The sequence below is a fragment of the Lissotriton helveticus genome, chromosome 8 (assembly GCF_964261635.1).
Source record: "Lissotriton helveticus chromosome 8, aLisHel1.1, whole genome shotgun sequence".
NCBI lineage: Eukaryota > Metazoa > Chordata > Amphibia > Caudata > Salamandridae > Lissotriton > Lissotriton helveticus.
The window spans coordinates 1,104,219,086-1,104,238,224 of NC_136069.1; positions in this window are offsets into that span (position 1 = coordinate 1,104,219,086).

Consider the following 19,139-nt stretch of genomic DNA (forward strand, 5'->3'; position numbering starts at 1 on the left):
TTAAGTGCTTAATTCATTCACTTTGAAGTCTAGGCTGAGCATCTTTATTCATGAGAATGTCCTCAACAGTAAGATGCATTCTTCAAGTATCCACAAGGATTAGAGATGGCCTACAACCACACCCATTGCATATGGCCCCTACCATCAAATGTATTCATTTAGCAAAAAATACCAGTGCACATCCTCTTCTTAATAACTGTTATCCAATGGGCATCTAGCCACAAACATCTAATATATGTCGTTCAGTTGGAATGGTGCCTTCTTTCCGCGTCTCTCTTTTGGTAAGAGAGACACGGAAAGAAGGCACCATTCCCGAAACCTTACACGCGTAATGGCGATGGAACTTATCAAGGCTCCAAGACCAAACCTTTGAACTTACAATAGCCATATGGGGATCGATAACAAAATGACTTACAGCAACCTCACGTTTTGAAAATAAGAAGCCGGGAGGAACAATATTGCCAAGCATATAGTGACAAACCAATGCAGAAAATACAGAGGGTCCAACTGAACGACCATTTCCCTTGAAAAAGCCCGGGAAGGGCGAAACGCGCGTCGGCTGGCTGTGACAAGAAAATAAAAGAATATTGAATATTGATGAAATTTGAGTGCCTTAATTACGGACTGACGTAAATTGGATATATTAGATGTTTGTGGCTAGATGCCCATTGGATAACAGTTATTAAGAAGAGGATGTGCACTGGTATTTTTTGCTAAATGTATTTGATTTTCTGCCATACCTGGTGTGGGTAGATGATCATAGATTAGTTCTTTAGGTGGATGAGCACAATATCAGTTCTGCACTCCAAGAGAGTAATTCAATTAATACGGACGAGATTGATAAAAACAAGGGGATATTTTACGATGTGCTGATTGTCTTATGCAAATCCGCCGTTTCTTTTGTTCTGTCATCAAATGTATTCATGAGTTGGTACATTCCTATTTATATTTGGTATATTTAGACATTATATTCCTTTTAAGTGAGCAGAGACAGAATACAATCTCTCTTTTAAAAAGTGTGAATATATAAATATTTACAGCTTAAATTAGAGACTTACCCTGTGTGTTTGGTCTGCCTCATTTTATTTTTATTAGCAACTATCTTCGCATGGGTGGAATCTAGATTATTTACAAAGGGATTGTAAGACTATTTACTGTAGAAATCATGGACCACTGTGGCATATGGATAGATGCCAGTGCTAGCATCTCTTTAATAAAATATGGTAGGATCTGAAATATTTAGATATTTCAACATCTGTCAGATAACTGTGTCCTGATGATGCTCTCATACCAAAGTTCAGTGATCATGGCTACATCATTTGATTGTATGGGCGTTAAAAAAGACCATCAGCTCCTGACCGTGTTCAAGTGCGTGCCTAGGACCAAGGTTAACATACTTGATTAGATGCTAAAACATGCACACAAGTGGCATCTCACTTCTTTGCCAGTGATGCTATCTGCTAATATGTGCACTACCAGCCAAAGAAGCAGGATGAAATCTGTGTGCAATGTCTCTCTGCAAGGGTTAGAACTGGTTAATAAAAGATATTGGGCCTCGTTTAGGCTTGGGGGAAAATAAACAGGATCCCTTTCTGGAGTATAAACTTCTGGCTGATTTTTCTCTGCCGTAGGCAAAATATTTTTGATGTAATTCCGTTGGTGGACTCTACTCAATATTTAGAGTTTCCACTGGGAAACGGAGAACTTTCAGTTTCCTCCAAAGTCTGCATGAGAACTGTGGTGTCGGTGACAAATAGAATCCAGTAAACCTTTATCAACAGAATTTTATAAACTTAAATGGTTACGGTTCAGCGTTCATATAGACAGAGATCAAGAATGGATTATAGTTAGAAGAAAAAAAGCTAAGAGTTACTAAGAGTTAATATGCTTGTTGCAGTGCAGTTTTTGTATTGTGCAGTGACCAAACTTCCTCATTATTGTGCAAGGAATCCTCATAGACCACGCCCTTCAAAAAGTATTTTTCACAAAAAGTCACAAACTGCCTGGCTCCTGAATCTTAATGATACAGTAATAGCATTGTAAGTCCTTTAAAAAATGTACAAATGCTGGCATTAATGTTTGCATGGGAGAACAGAACTACAGTCCCACATTCACAATATGCATTTATCGTGATCTCTGAGCTTTAAAGAGACATAGTCATACATTTGCAAATAAAGGTACTTTGTTGTTAGACCTGACATCTTTGGGCAGTGTCCCTTGACTTTTGCTTTCTGACCTCCTGTTTTGACTATGTGTTGAACTTTGTTTTTGCTGGCTTTAGGACTCTGAGCACTTTTTCACTGCCAACCAGTGCTAAAGTGTATGTGTCATGTGTCTAACATGTAATGGGATTTGATTTTTCTTTCATCAACATATTTGACTTACTGATAAGTCCCTAGTACAGTGCACTATATGTGCCCAGGTTCTGTACATCTAATGCTACTAGTAGGCCTGCGGCACTGATTGCCCCACCCACATGAGTAGTCCTTCAAACGTGTCTCAGACCACCCACTGCAGAGCCTGTGTGTGCAGTTTTAAACTCCTATTTCGACGTGGCAAGTTCACCTACTTGCCAGGGCCAAACCTTCCCTTTTAGTACTTATAAGTCACCCCTACTGAAGGTCACAGGTAGCCCCATGGGCAGGGTGCAGTGCATTTAAAACATAGGATATGTACTTTGGAGTTTTACATGTCCTGGTAGTGAACAACTGAGGAATTTGTTTTTTACTGCAGCAAGACCTATCGCCCTTTGGAGCTGCCTTGTGACACTTCACAATGGTAGCTTCCAATTGGGGAATGATGGAAAAGGTATATTTGGTGTCTCTGGACTCACAATTTAAAGACACATATTTTTGTGAAGTTGCTTTTTAAATTGCAGGTCTTAAAATGGCACTTTCAAAAAGTTGGCATTTTCTTACATTAATCATTCTGTGCATCTGCCTGTCTCTGGAATACATGTGTGGGTTGGACAACAGCTTAGTTTTGTGCATTCCCTCTAGACAGTCATACATAAAGGGAGCTGAAGTGTACCCTGTATATCCTGATGGACCATCACCAGACTGATGGGTCTTCCTGAGCTGGAGTGAGCGAGTGCATCAACACTAAAGCGTTGTTCGGGAAACTGGCATATTTCTATGCTGACAATTTCACCTGAGTAAGGTTGTGCCTGTCCCCACACAAAGAGTTGCACACTCCCCCTGTAGTGCGCCTGGAGCCAGGCAGGAAAAGCTGGGTCTTTGAAGTGTCACAACTTCAAAGGCTAAAATGGGTATAAGTACTGGACCTTAGACACCATATACTCAGAACACTTTTAGAACCAGGAAGAAGAGCTATTGTCCTGCCAGGAGGGCTGCCACTTTGCTGTTTGCTTTGCTGTGATGGTCTGCTGCCTGCTGCTTCTTGTCTTGGAGTGAGAGGGCTGGACTTGACTCTCTACATTCTGCATCTCTAAAGGTAATCCAACGGCTTTTTGGGCTTGCCTCCTGTTTCTGAATCTCATATTAAAGACTTCACTTGCATATTGCTAGCAGCATCTGAGCTCCTTTGCTGTAAGTCCTGCTCTATGTAGTGGGGCCAAATCCTTTCCTGAGCCCTTGGAAGTGAGTGTTTGGCGCTGCAACCCAAGAAACCAACGCATTGAAACTGAAAAGTCATTCAGGATCTGGCATCTTTCTATGCGATATTGACGCATCATCACTGCCTGCATCAAAGCCGTGGACACCGCACACTGACTAACAATGCAACAACCTTGACTTACAATGCAACCCTAACTTTGCCAATGCAGCGCCTCCAAATCACCACTGCTGTATGAGTCTTGGACACCACATTGCGAAATCTGCTACATCATGTCCCCAATTCTGACACATTGCTGGCCCTTTGCGCCTTTGTGCCAATCGCCCACAGCTCAGTGGTTCAACGTCGACACCTCGGACCGACACACATCGCTTTTGACATCGAGCCATCAACTGCATTGCCCAACTTCAGAAATTACACATCCCCTCCTTCATTCAATGTATCACCCCTAAGCTTTGACACATCAAAGGTACTGTCAGTGGGTATGCATGACTCCTTTCAACCTGTGCTCTATTGCAGTTGAACTAAACATTTGGATTTGCCTCATCCAAGTACGACCAGATAGCCACAGCTGGAGTTATTTACTTCTAAGCACTGCATTCTAATATTATCTTGCAAAATTCATAACTTGAATTGTGTACTTTGGATTTTTATCATTTTGGTCTTGTTTCACTAATCTTTCTAAACTAACATGCAGTACTTTTTAGGTACTTTCATTGTGCAACTGTGTGTGTGAGCACAAATACTTTATACACTGCCTCTTCACTTTAACCTGACGGTTCTGTGCCAATCTACCAGAGGGTGAGCACAGGTAGACTTTTAGTGTGTACTTCACTTACCATGACTTGGATGGTGGTTCCTACTTGGAAGAGTCCATACCTCTGTCAACCAGAAACACAATTTCTAACAATTGTGAATGCAAAATTAGTTTTGGATAAAGTGGTCTGGGGAACCACTTTTCAGCACTCCCTAAATGAACAAGTTTTCAAAGCTTACACTGGGGCTGCCATGTTTTAAAACTGCAAAAACAGTCACAGAACATTTCTTAATTCCTTAAAATCCTCTTCAGCCACTCCACTTCCTCTGAAAGTCATGATGCCTCAATGCTTTCATTGCAATTAGTAACAGAGCCTGACTGGAAAGTCCGGGCACCAGGCTATCCCCCGGTAGGCTGGATGGAGTCGGGGCCGGTTTTGGGACAGGGGGCCGGTTCTGCTTTCTGTGCTGGCAGCTGCCCCTCCCCCCTTCCTATTATTCCCCCTCTTTCTGTCTTGCTCCTCACTTACTGAAAACTGTGACTTGAAGAAACAGTTCACAACCTCTCTTTCCTTCTTTCATTTAGTTGCTTCCCTGTGAAATTGATCCAAAAAAGAAAAACCCTTGCGGAAAATGCCCTTTATCAAACATTTTTCTACTCCAAAGAGCAGCCTCAGGATGGAGAGAAATACAAGGTTTTAAATATGAAAAATAAATGTATAACTAAACAGAGCAAGACAGAGTCGTTGCAAAATGGCCAGATTGGTTTTATTCACATCCAAACACATTAGCCTCACTTTACAGACTTTGCAGTGTAGCGATACTTTTGTTTTCTCGTCTTTCTTTGAACAGCACTGTTGTCCCCAGGTGGGGAAGTGCACCATACCTGGATGTATTTCAATACCTGGTTGATGGGTGGATTGGAAACGAAAATGTGTACCATGGCTCTGTGCTTATGGTGTGGTATATAAATAAATAATACCAGATCTAGGTTTGACTAGGCATAGCAATAACAGATAGCTCAATAAATAAGAGTCAAGATTCGAGGTAGTAGGAGTTTTGCAGGTTTAATACAGCATAAGGACCGGAACAGGACAACCTGCACAGGAATAGGATGGCAGGGCCCGGCAGCTGCCGGGGCTGGATCTGGGATGAGCGCGCTAGCATTTAATAACAATACACAAGCATATATAGTAAAACAGTTGCATTACAGTACATATGATAGGCGGAGCAGTGGGTGGAGCAAAGGGTGTGACGCGTAGCAGGCGCGAAAGATAAGGGTGAAAGTGGGTGTAACAGGGCGTATACCTAGACAGGTGATGCAAACGTAGCAGAATATGTCATGAATGGGGCGGAAACATGGAGGGGGCTACCTAAGGAGCCGGGACCTCTAACCTAGTGGTGCGCGTAAACTGGCAATGACGTGTTACTAGGAGAAGCTGGGGGCTACGAACTCTGTGCTAGGAGTAGAGACTGAAGTCTGGAGAGTCAGGGCGACATGTACCTAAACAGTATCTAGTATCTGATGTTTAGAGAACATGTTGATATAAACTAAGAGTCAGGAGGGGAGAGGCTAACGGACTCTAAGAGTAGTGCATGCATTATTCTACATGTAGTGCGTGATGAAGAATATTAAATGACCATTAAATGCAGTATTTCTCTTACATGGAGACGTAAAGGCTAGACAATGACGGAAACTATTGATGCGATTCAGTAGCTTAGGAATGCAGAGAAGGAGGGCTGGACTGATAACTAGGATCATAACATACTCTTGGCAGACTCAGAGGCAGAGCCAGGCTGAACCGGGCGCTGTGAGGCAGGAAGTAAGTGAAGGGTCAGGGATACAGGTGGGGGCTGTATCGCTCCTCAGCGAGGGCTTCAGGAGACAGGAGCTGAATCTGGTGTCCGGGCCCTTTTGAGGCCTAGAAACGGGGACTTTACAATGGAATAACGTGCACACTGAGAAACGTGGCAACGTAACTTTAAATAGGCCTGATATTCGTAGTATTCACGAGAACTGGAAACTGGCATACTAGAGATGGACACAGCTATAATTGCGTCTTTAATCGAACATGGGGAATACATATGCATATTAATCATGCACACATAACATATGATGGATGACACGTAGGGACACAGAACATGGCAAAATTTACTTTTCCACATTCCCTCCTTGTCACTACGTTTCCATCAGGAAACATCAATATTCATGATACCATCTATCATTTCATACAGTATCATTTGCTCGTCTCGAGTTTTCTTGGAACTGGATTTAGGACGGGACTTGGGACTAGGAACACAAGAGGTAGCACAAATGCCGCAAATCGCAGGGCCACATTGTAAACAGAGGCAGCAACTGAATATGATCGCTACTGCAATACCTAGAAAGGACAAGACTTTCCATCCCCAAGCGGAAATTATATTCCAGAACCAACCGGACCATGTCCATGTGCCTGGATCTTGGTGTAACAGATGGGCAATTTTATGGAGTCTGGTTATAGCTGAATAAACAGACGGTGCGTTATTTGGAATGAAAATGCAGCAACTAGATCCGATGACTCTACAGGCCCCGCCCCTATCGGCCAATATGACGTCAAGGACGAGACGATTCTGTAAAACGACAAATCTCATAGCAGATTGCTCTTCAGTCAAGTTACCTAGGGCAGAGGCAGTCTCATTTACTACAGCTTCAAGGGTTCTGGTTAACCTACGGATTAGCTTACTGTTCTGGATAGGGCCTATAAAGAAGAAGAAACCTCTATTGAAATCTGTATACTGTTCTAGAGCAGTTTCAGTATAATCGATAATTGGGGACTCAATCTCCCTTCTATGTCTAAGGTGTACTAGATGTGTGTTTCTATGATAATCAGATGTGGCTAGGAAAACTGGTGGCAGTAGGAAGGCAATGTAACAGGTTCCCTCCCAATCGAGGGACAGACGAACATATGCGGTTTGACCACAAATAAAATAAGAATGACGTGAAGCTTTGAAAATAGATTTCCCACTGTCACTATACTTGACAATAGTAGTACAATCGCTGTGTCCTACATGTACGGAACCATTATTTCGGACACATAATTCGCCTTTGACTGGTAGTACTGAAATAGCAGGTAAGTCTGGAGTAGAATCAGACTGAACATTCAGGACCATGAAATTCGAAGAATAATTACCTAAATTGTAAACTTCATTTTCTAGATCTAACCCTGTTCTGTGGGGAAGACCTTGCTTGTCTGGAAAACATGTACTGTTAAGAAAAGACATATCTGTTGAGGATGACGTTAACGTGGACCATGCTCCACACGAACCATTATGAGAAAATGGATAAGGAAAGAGTGGCAGAACTCCCTTCGGTGTCTGGAAAGGGGGGAGTCGACCACACACCCAACAATTAGTGGCATTGCTGGTCTGGTGTGAATAATGTAACATGCGGATAAAAGAATTGTTACGCATAGCGAGGCGGTAAGAGAGTTCATGAGGAGGCAGATCACTAAACGTGTGCTCTACTGTAACATTAGAAGACTTATTTACATGAGAAACTGGAAAATACAAGTAAAATGCATAACTGGTGCAGGAAATCATAATGCTGAGAAATAATATGAAACTTAGAAAAACGATACATCGGATTGAGTTTTGACTAACTCTCTCACTATGGGGGTCTATTTTATACATGTCAGAAACCGGTCTAACCGTTTCACCTAGGGGAGGACTTAGACAATCAAACTGGCTGACTTATTTTACTAGACCTTAACTTTTTCTTATACTCCTGTTGCGGAGTTGTCTCTAACAGGGAGGGTGCAGTATCAGTGTCTTTTGCGGGACAGTCCTTAAGAATAGTACTTTGGCAGTCCTTTAAATCCTGGGAAATGTTCTTTGAGACTGGCTTCAATCCATAAAATCTTTTGATGTGTGAAAGATGCACCCAGCTTTTGCGTCCCTCCAACTTCACGGCTGTACGGGTGGCCAGGAGGACCTGTCGGGGCTCCTTCCAGCGAGGCTCCAGCGGACTTGAGCGATCAAAATTTCTCACTAAGACCATGGATCCGGGAACGATTTCATGCGGTGCCACCTCGGTATTGTCTGGAAATGCGGCGGCAACCTGTGAACGACAAGAGTTGAGGGCAGACATCAAGGAAGCTAGGTAATCTGTCAGCATATTACTTGAAACATCGGTAATACTTCGAGGTCTAGGAGTACCCCACATGTTAGGGGGGCGGCCGAAAACGACCTCATACGGGGACAGACCTGATCTGGAATGTGCGACCATGCGCATATAGAACAGGGCAACTGGCAGAGCTATTAGCCAGTCCACACCTTTCTCTTGACAAACCTTTGCAATTCGGATTTTCAGGGTCTGATTATGTCTCTCTACGAGACCGGCTGCTTCAGGATGGCGTACACAATGGAACTTCCACTGGTACCCTAACAAAAGGGAAACGTGCTTCATGAGTTCAGATGAGAATGGCTGGCCGTTGTCAGAATATACGACCCTAGGGAGTCCGTAACGGGGGAAGAACTCACGAACCAACTGCTTGGCAGTGGTCGCGGCTGTGTAATCTGGAACTGGATATGCCTCTGTCCACCTGGACAAAGCGCATACCACTACAAGGACATACTTGAAACCTCGACATCGCTCCATCTGAATATAATCCATCTGGAGGACTTCAAAAGGGTGGTCAGCGGGCTGGAATCCACCTTGTTCCACCGGAACACTTTTACCTGGATTAAACTGACAACATATCATACAGGTACGGACTTTCTGCTTGGCTGCAGCTCGTAAATGCTTGTTGAACCAAATGTTCTGGATACTGTCTAACATAGCTTTTTCTCCTAAATGTGCTGGACTATGTGCGGTATTGATAATGACTTGAACCATAGAGTCGGGGAGAAACCATGTGGCTTTACCCTTCGTTACCCATCCCTGATCTGTCTGGACCCCTCCTTGTTCGGACCATTTCTTGATTTCATCGGGAGTAGCATGTAACTGGATATCTATGACATCTTGAGTGGGGTCCTTAACTGTCATACAGGTAGTCAGATCTGGAGTGTATGTCGGTGTCTTATTAACTGGAATGTCTGGTGTCTGTGCTGTAAGCTTGGCTGTGCGATCTGCTAGATCATTACCTTGAGAAATAGTGTCAGTAACTTTCGCATGTGCTTTGCATTTCATGATAGCAATGGATGTCGGTAAGTGTATGGCATCTAACAGAGCTTGAATAAGGAGACCATGCTGAATCTTGGTTCCATGAGAAGTCATGAAACCTCTCTCCTGCCAGAGCACTCCGAAGTCGTGTACGACTCCAAATGCGTAACGTGAATCTGTGTAAACATTAACTTTCAGGTTCTTGGCGTGTATGCAGGCTTGTGTCAGAGCAACTAGCTCTGCTGCTTGAGCAGACAGGGTGTCAATACGGTGTGTTTCAATAACTTCAGTGTCAGTAGTCACTGCATACGCGGCTACTAGTTCTCCTGTACTTGTTCTCATACATGAACCATCCACATAAAGTGTCAGGTCGGGATCTGGTAATGGAATATCTGTCAGATCTTGTCTTGGCTTAGTCATAATATTAACTACTTCCACACAGTCGTGTGTGGCAGGATTTGAATTAACTGACGGTAACAGTGTTGCAGGATTTAGAACGTTGCAGCGTCTGATTTCTATGTGTGGCTGGAACAGTGTCAATTCATAACCTGTTAAACGTGCAATTGTCAAGTGCTGAGTCTGTGTTCGGTTTAAAAGAACTTCCACGGAGTGTGGGACTTGTACTGTCAAGGAATGTCCTAATACTATGGAATCACTTTGTCTGATAGCTAGTGCTGTGGCTGCAACTGACTTGAGGCACGCAGGCAGAGCCTGGGCTACAGGATCTAATGTGCTCGAAAAGTAAGCACATGGCTTGTATTGTCCTGCTTGATCTTGTGTGAGAACAGATAATGCTGTACCTTCGCGTTCTGTGACGAAAAGTGTAAAAGGCTTACTGTAGTTCGGTGTTGCTAGAACTGGAGCTTGACATAGGGCTTTCTTTAACTCATTGAAACTAAGTGCATGTTCAGATGTCCAAGGGAGGACAGTCGATACGGCTGCCTCCTGTGTTGTTAACTGTATCAGTGGTTTAGCTAGAAATGCATACTGAGGAATCCATTGTCTGCAATAGGAAGTAAGGCCGATAAAAGCACGTACCTCCTTCTGGGTCTTGGGCTGAGGAAGACTCGCTATTAACTGGATACGGTCTGGTGTCAACTGCCTACCCCTCTTGGACAGTAAGTGTCCTAAGTAGATCACTTGCTGGACACAGAATTGAAGCTTAGAAGGGGACACCTTGTGTCCCATCTCGGCTAGGAAATACAAGACTGTAAGGGATGCTGGCTCGCAAGCACGTTCAGAACGGGCTGTGATCAGTAGATCATCGACATACTGGAGCAGGGCAGTGTCAGTTGGCATGTGAATGTTGTCTAGTTGTCTCTTGAGTGCTTGACTATAAATACTAGGACTTTCTGTGAAACCTTGAGGAGCGCGTGTGAACATATAGCTCCTTCCATTTAAACAAAATCCGAAAAGAAACTGGCTGTCTGGATGAATGGGGACACTGAAAAACGCGTTCTTGAGGTCTATGACTGAAAAAAATGAGGCTTCGGAATCAATGGCTGTCAATAGGGAAGAGATATCTGGGACAACTGGGTACTGAGGAATAATACATTTATTGAGTTCTCGAAGGTCAATCACTAATCGATATACTGGGGGTGCATTTGGATCAGTACGTTTCATGACTGGAATGATCGGAGAATTACATACATTGGAGTCAGTTTCTACAACTACTCCTTGAGCGATGAGTTCGTCAATAATTTTGGATAAGGCTGCTACAGCCTCAGGTGGCAATCTGTACTGTCTGATTCGTGGTAACACTACACCTGGCTTGAGAGTCACACGATGGGGTGTGATTTGCATAAAACCAACATCAGTTGGACCTTGCGCCCATAGATGCTGCGGAACATTGGACAATCTGGGATCAAAATCTCGTAATACATAGTGACCCTTGAAATCGCGTAGGAACAATCGTATTCCCTCTGGGGAGCAGCATATAACTGCACCTAACTCTTTCAGTGTTTTAATGCCTAACAAATTCTCTGGACATGACTTCGTAAGTAACAGATCAGTAGTGCGGGACAATGGACCTACTTCTAGAGTAACTGGCTTTGATATTTCATTTACAATAGGCTTTCCTGAAAATCCAAGGGAAACATTTCTAGAGCCTGAGAGCGGAGCCCCTGGAACTTCGGCGTGACTTATAGTGGTCCTACTTGCCTCTGTATCAATCAGAAACTTTCTGTCTTTCCCTAATACTTGACTGTGAACATAGGGACCTTCTTGATCTACAGGTATCTCGATGAGAGGCAAGCCTACCTCCCTCTCTAGGCTGTTTCATGAATACGGTTGATACTCTGGATACTCGGACTGTGCATACTGGTACATCTGCTGTGTAACATGCTGTGTTGCAGCAATAGGCTGCGGTGCTGGAACTGTCTGTTGTGCATTCTGTGACTGAGAAGTCTGTGAAACTTGTTCTTGTCTAGGCGGACGTGGTCTTTCTTTAGTCTTACCGGTAGCTATGTTGTGTTTCAGAACTGCACACTCGTTTATAAAATGACCTGGCTGTTTACAATAATTGCAGTTCCCTTTAACGGGAGCTGCAGGATGACTGGCTTGATTTGGTCCCCTCTTCTGACTGTCTTGAGGAACAGATTGTGCAACTAGTACTTTCATTTTCGTGTCTTTCATACGTTTTCTCTCGTGATCTTGCTCTTCTCTGATTCTATTCTGGTGGTATTGAAGCATCTGTAACATCTGGGACGGGGTATTAGCTTGCCAGGTACTTTCGACTTTCAAAACTCGGTTTTTAATTTGTGGACTTGAATTCTCGACTAATTTAGTAACAAAAAGATGAGGGTATGATTCACTACTTGTCTTGAGGCCACTGTTGATGCTAAAACATTTCTCAAATCTGGAATAATAATCACTAATATCTTCATCTTGTTTCTGTTTACAGGCTGAGATTGCATCCCAGTCTTCTTTTCTAGTTGTCAATAATCTAGGCAAAACTTGTATTAATAATTCTGGTAATTCTTTACATTTATCTCCAAGACCGGTACCTGGTACTCGTGCCTTATCTTCGGCTTCTAGAACTGCCCAATCGATCTTTTTCTCTCCCACCTCCCATTCTTTTTCTTTGAGTTTCTCATATACCCCTGCGGGCAACAAGACTTTTAACATTTTAATGATATCTGGATACGTGTATTCTCCCATACGGAGCATGTCTTTTAATTCTCGGTGGAACCCTGCTGGATCTTTATCATGACAGGGAATTAACTTTTTCATCTCTAAGAGTTCCATCTTTGTGATCGGGGTGTAAACAAACACTCGTTGCATTTCACCATCGTCTGTCTTAATTGGATGTACTTCTCGTAACGGATTCTGTCTGTCTATGTAAAAGGGTTTACTTTCTGGGGGTGAGACATGAACAAAATGCGGGTTCAAAAACGTTCTGTATTTGTGGCGCTGTTCTAGAATGACACTAATTAAATCGGTACCTAAACCTTTCCATCTATACTGGAGTAACTCGTTCAGGACATCGTGTAACGGACCTGGATCAGAATGTTGATCCTCATACAATGTAATGAGGTGCTGGATCATATACATACCCACCAGTCGTTGCTCGGCTGGGGGCATTTTCAGAAACATTTGTGCCACTATTCCGTCTGGAAAAGTGGTAGAATCAGTAATCCATCGGACTGCTGATCGGACTAGTTCTTGTTCATGCATGGTACTTAACTCGCTATAAACGATTCGTGATTTCAGAATGTGATCGGTAGCTTGAAATACTTGTTCTAGAGAACCTTGTTCTGATGCTGGATGGTGAAAAACTGGCTTGTATTCTAGACGTAAATGGCGATCTGGAAATCTAGATTTTCCTACATACGCTATTCTGTCGGGATTCTCGTCGTCTACCTCTTCAGTAGAAGAGTTACTTTCTTTCTCGCTTACTCGTGTTTCTTTGCGTTGTTCATGTATCCTTATTATTTCTTTACGAATCTTCTTGTACATATTCTCTATACTACTGATGGTCTTATGCTTACCCTCGGCTATATTATCACTCCACCTTGTCAGGACTTTCATTTCGGCTCGATCTTTGGTCGGATGATCTTGTTCTCGTATTAAACAATTAATCAGAAACTTTAATAGCATGAGCTGGACTTCAACTTTTCTTTGGCACATGACGTCACTAATACTTTCTGGATCATTCCCTGTACGGATGAAACGATATATTCTGTCTAGATCTTCTTTCATATCTGGTAGGGTGACTAGATACTCGGTCACCTTTCTCACGCGTAATGAATATAAAACCATATTATCCTCGCCTGGGACTGGATCGTAGCCACATTCGGTAAGGGCTTTTCTTATTTCTGCAACAGACTGATATCTGGGCGTACGCTGTGACGCTTGTGCATGTAATTCGGCTAACGTTAAACGCTTGTGTGGCGGCGGGGTTCCTGGAGGACCTCCCCCTGCGGCCCCTAAACTAGAGTCGTCTACTGATGCTCTTCGTCCTGGCAGAGTGGGAAATGGAAATGCAGGCTGGACTTGTATGGCGGGCTGGACCGGGGGTACCGTAACAGGTACTCCGGTGTCTGGAGGAGCGGGAATTGCCTGATTTACAGGGACTGGCGGAACAGAATTTGCATATTCCGGGACTGTGTCGTCCAAATAGGACGAGATGAAAATATCAGCTGCGGTCGGTTTGTGACGTAGCTTAGTCGGAACTAGTGGTGGCGGAGAATTACTGGATGCCTCCGGGGTTGCTTTTGGCAAGCCCTCGGCAAGAAGAGGATACATACCCTTGATGAGGGCATGCCTCTGTCTGTCTGACTGTTCTGTTTTAACTCGTTCACCTATCTCGATTAGTTCCCTTTCCTGGGCTCGTTCCAAGGATTCTCTACTTAGTTCTGACTTTCTGATTTCTTTTTCGGTTCTTTTATGAGATTCTTTGCGCCATAACTCGATGGCATCTTTCTGTGACTGTCTGGCTTTCTTTTTCCATAATGCTTCTTCTACTCTCATGATGCACTCGGCATCCCATGTACCCGATACGGGCCATCTATACTTTTCTTCTAACTGTTTGGTATACTCTACCCATAAATCTAGATATAGTATGGCACTTATGCCATGTTTTTGATACATAAAATGACCTGGACTGTCCCTAGGCGGGACAGGAACTGCTGCTTCTAGCAGACCTTTTCTAGTTTTTAACTGACGTAGTTTCGAGAATAAGGGCATGACTGAACTGTAATCTAGACACAATACAATACACAATGAACACGATAATTACTTCACATTCATACCACGACATTAAAATACATGAAAAATATTTAAAATAACAGTTCGAACAGAATACTACCTGGAATACTGAAAACAGAATACATGAATTTTCTCGAGAACAGAACTGACTAGAACAGAAACTAGATGTACTGCTGAAACAGTACGAAACTTACCGGTCTCATAAAGAGACACGTCAGGACCCGCATCCACCGAAGTGGACACTTCGTTTGGGGGTCTGTGTACCACCAACCCACGGACCAGAGTCAATTAGATTGACCCTGTCTAGATACCACCCCAGCAATGGTACTCACCGGGCAGCAAGAACGGAAGGCCTCGGACTGGACTGGACTGCTTCGACGCCGGACGGACGAACTTCGAGCTTCTGTTACGGGTGGGCCTCCGGATACCTCGGACCTTGGACTCTCGGCTTGGGCTCTGGTCGGGACTCGCCGCGTTCCTCCACCGCCTCGTCTGGATGCTGGACCGCCACCTCCGTCTCCTCCGTGGGCCTGAGGGATACTTGAAGCAGAAATATCTGCACGTGCACGGTATGGTTCCGTCACGGCTGCAGAGGGTCAGGGGGCACGCGTGGCTTCACCGGCGCGTGGGGAAAGGGCAAGTCCCTATTCGGGCGCCATTATGTGGTATATAAATAAATAATACCGGATCTAGGTTTGACTAGGCATAGCAATAACAGATAGCTCAATAAATAAGAGTCAAGATTCGAGGTAGTAGGAGTTTTGCAGGTTTAATACAGCATAAGGACCGGAACAGGACAACCTGCACAGGAATAGGATGGCAGGGCCCGGCAGCTGCCGGGGCTGGATCTGGGATGAGCGCGCTAGCATTTAATAACAATACACAAGCATATATAGTAAAACAGTTGCATTACAGTACATATGATAGGCGGAGCAGTGGGTGGAGCAAAGGGTGTGACGCGTAGCAGTCGCGAAAGATAAGGGTGAAAGTGGGTGTAACAGGGCGTATACATAGACAGGTGATGCAAACGTAGCAGAATATGTCATGAATGGGGCGGAAACATGGAGGGGGCTACCTAAGGAGCCGGGACCTCTAACCTAGTGGTGCGCGCAAACTGGCAATGACGTGTTACTAGGAGAAGCTGGGGGCTACGAACTCTGTGCTAGGAGTAGAGACTGAAGTCTGGAGAGTCAGGGCGACATGTACCTAAACAGTATCTAGTATCTGATGTTTAGAGAACATGTTGATATAAACTAAGAGTCAGGAGGGGAGAGGCTAACGGACTCTAAGAGTAGTGCATGCATTATTCTACATGTAGTGCGTGATGAAGAATATTAATTGACCATTAAATGCAGTATTTCTCTTACATGGAGACGTAAAGGCTAGACAATGACGGAAACTATTGATGCGATTCAGTAGCTTAGGAATGCAGAGAAGGAGGGCTGGACTGATAACTAGGATCATAACATACTCTTGGCAGACTCAGAGGCAGAGCCAGGCTGAACCGGGCACTGTGAGGCAGGAAGTAAGTGAAGGGTCAGGGATACAGGTGGGGGCTGTATCGCTCCTCAGCGAGGGCTTCAGGAGACAGGAGCTGAATCTGGTGTCCGGGCCCTTTTGAGGCATAGAAACGGGGACTTTACAATGGAATAACGTGCACACTGAGAAACGTGGCAACGTAACTTTAAATAGGCCTGATATTCGTAGTATTCACGAGAACTGGAAACTGGCATACTAGAGGTGGACACAGCTATAATTGCGTCTTTAATCGAACATGGGGAATACATATGCATATTAATCATGCACACATAACATATGATGGATGACACGTAGGGACACAGAACATGGCAAAATTTACTTTTCCACAATGGATGTGCTCTTTTTAAACCAGACTACGTTGTTTTGTAAGGATTTAAGCAATGGACATTGAAACGGTTCCCTTCAGGGCCCTGTAGTCATGTCCTTAACTTTTCAGGTAAAACCACTGGCTGATTTGTGAATAGTGAGTGAGAGATCATTAAGGTAACCATGTTGTTTTTGCTTACATTTCACATGCTTTACTTAATCTTTCATTCTCTATGAGTGTGTGCTTTTACTTTTTTTATTTAGGCAGCATATTACTCTTATCAAGTGCATAATTTGAATTTAGCCATATCCAAGTGTTTATAGCGCAGCACAATTAGGTTGTAGCTGAAGGCAGTGCGAGTTTCTCTCAGTGGGGCAGTATGGTGTTGAGTGGGGGAGAGGGTGTGGCACTATGGCCAGAGCTATTGAATTTGGAACTGGGTAAACGGGTTCAGTCTTCATGACCAGTCCACCAGACCACTCTACTGAGGGAGCATATTACAATGCTAGACCTTAGAAGGCGCCACTAGACCTTAGAAGGCCTGATGTCTTAGCACAATCAGATGTACCCTAGTGGCATCAATTGTGGGTTAACCTTGAAGGCCTGTCCACCACAATCCATACTGAATTTCATCTCCAGTCTTGCGGGCAGACCTATGAAGCAGTATACCCTAGAGCAACAGTGATCCAGTCACTGTGACTCTGTCACTGAGGTCACATGAATCTTGAGCAGGTTAGGGCGGTACGAACGGTGTGACCACACTGGGTACCTATTTCTGGTGGGTGCGTAGTGTTTGCAAGTATATTATGGGTTAAAAAAACTTGCTCCCTCCTTCCTTGCCTCCAGCAATGTTCAGAAAAAATTAAAATGTCATGATAACTTCTGTGATTAATCTTCTTTCTAGAGAGAGATTTGAGTTTTGTGTAGTGGAAGGGTTGACTCCTGGAAAGGTAGTACAGAGAGTTAATGTGCCTGCTGCAAAGAACATGCAGATCACAAAGTGCACATAATGTTAACTAGGTTAGTAGATTACTGCTTTTGTCAGAAAGATCCTTTTGTTACTTGCAGTTTATCAGTTAAATTCCTAACATAGAACAGTGAGCTAATAAACTATACTGCCTACTAGTATGGTTGTCATGTGGCTTCTACACCTTGTACTCCTTTGTCTTATGTAACATTTCCTATATAGTGATTTACACACATATAAATGATTGTCTCTGTGTAGTGTATGTGATGTAAAGTGCTCTGACACCGTACACTGGTATGAGTGGCACTGTAAATCAAATTAAATTCATCTGAGAGAGTGTGGTTATGGAGACTTGAGGGGGACTGTTAACGGGTGGTAGTGAGGGAGTACGAGGCATAGGTGATCATTGGGGGCACCAACAAACATTGTTGCGAAGGGCACCCCAAGCACTAAAGCCGGCCCTGCCATCGAGGCCAGTCCACCACACCCATTGGTACATCCATTGGCCTTGTTTTAGCAGTAGTAGCTGCAACTCACCAAGGATCGGCAATGCAGGATGTGCATGCGCACCAAACTAAGTTGACGAAATTATGCAACAAAAAAAATGCTGCAGCATAATGCAATATATTTTCTTATACTTTATTATTTAGACATTTTACACATGTTAAGTTTCTGTAAAGATTCTGCCTCATTAGTATCAGTATAACATACAAATGTAGCAGTGAGAAAAGTGACAAGTCAACCTTTGCCAAGGGCCGTCCACTTTGCGGCAACTCAAGTCATGTTTTTTAATAACTTTTTATCCATTTGAGCTACAAAAATGATTAGTTAAAACTGTAAGATTATGCAGTTGATGATGTATAATGTGGCAAATATGGCAGAGCCATAATTATATAGAACACATTTGCAAACTAGGATATTTTGCCATTCATGTTTGGGCTGCTCTTGTGGAAGAAGGGAGGAGAAGTGCTAATGAGAGAAACTACATGGCTTGGAGACAAATGGGTTGTGATTCCACTTTTAAGCATATTTGGGACATTGTGTGATTGGAAATATATGCCACTTTGTGAATGTATTTAAATGCCAATAACTCCTATTAAACATTAAATAATCAAGTGTATCCATTGGTTGAATTAAATACAACAATAAGCTGTAACTGGTCGGTGAAAGACCAAACAAATACAAATAATTGGGATGTTTGGCACATTCTGGCCACACCTCTGATTCCGCCCACTGATCCAATCCTAGGGTTATCCCTCCCCTTGGAGTCTCCGCTCCCCCCACTTTTACCACTGATTAAAAACCACCTGACCTGACCATGATGACATTCATATAGTCGTAGACGCGCACAGCGCGCAGATGTCTCCGCCTCCGCACACCAGGGTTATACAGTTAGTTTGACCTTAGGGTGGGGTCTCTGCTGCCTGGTGACGCTCATCATGACATGTGCATTTGGGCTCGCGCATTAAAAAGTACGCATGACTCTGAGGCAGGCATCTCAGAGGCCAGAGACAGGACTGGGAAAGAGAGGCCCGCAGGTGAGTCTATTTAATTACGACTGGACGCCAGCCGTTTGAATTGCAGGCAATGCAAATGCAATCCAGTATAGCATTCATGCCGCATCCAAGCCATGCTGGAGGCGATGAGAC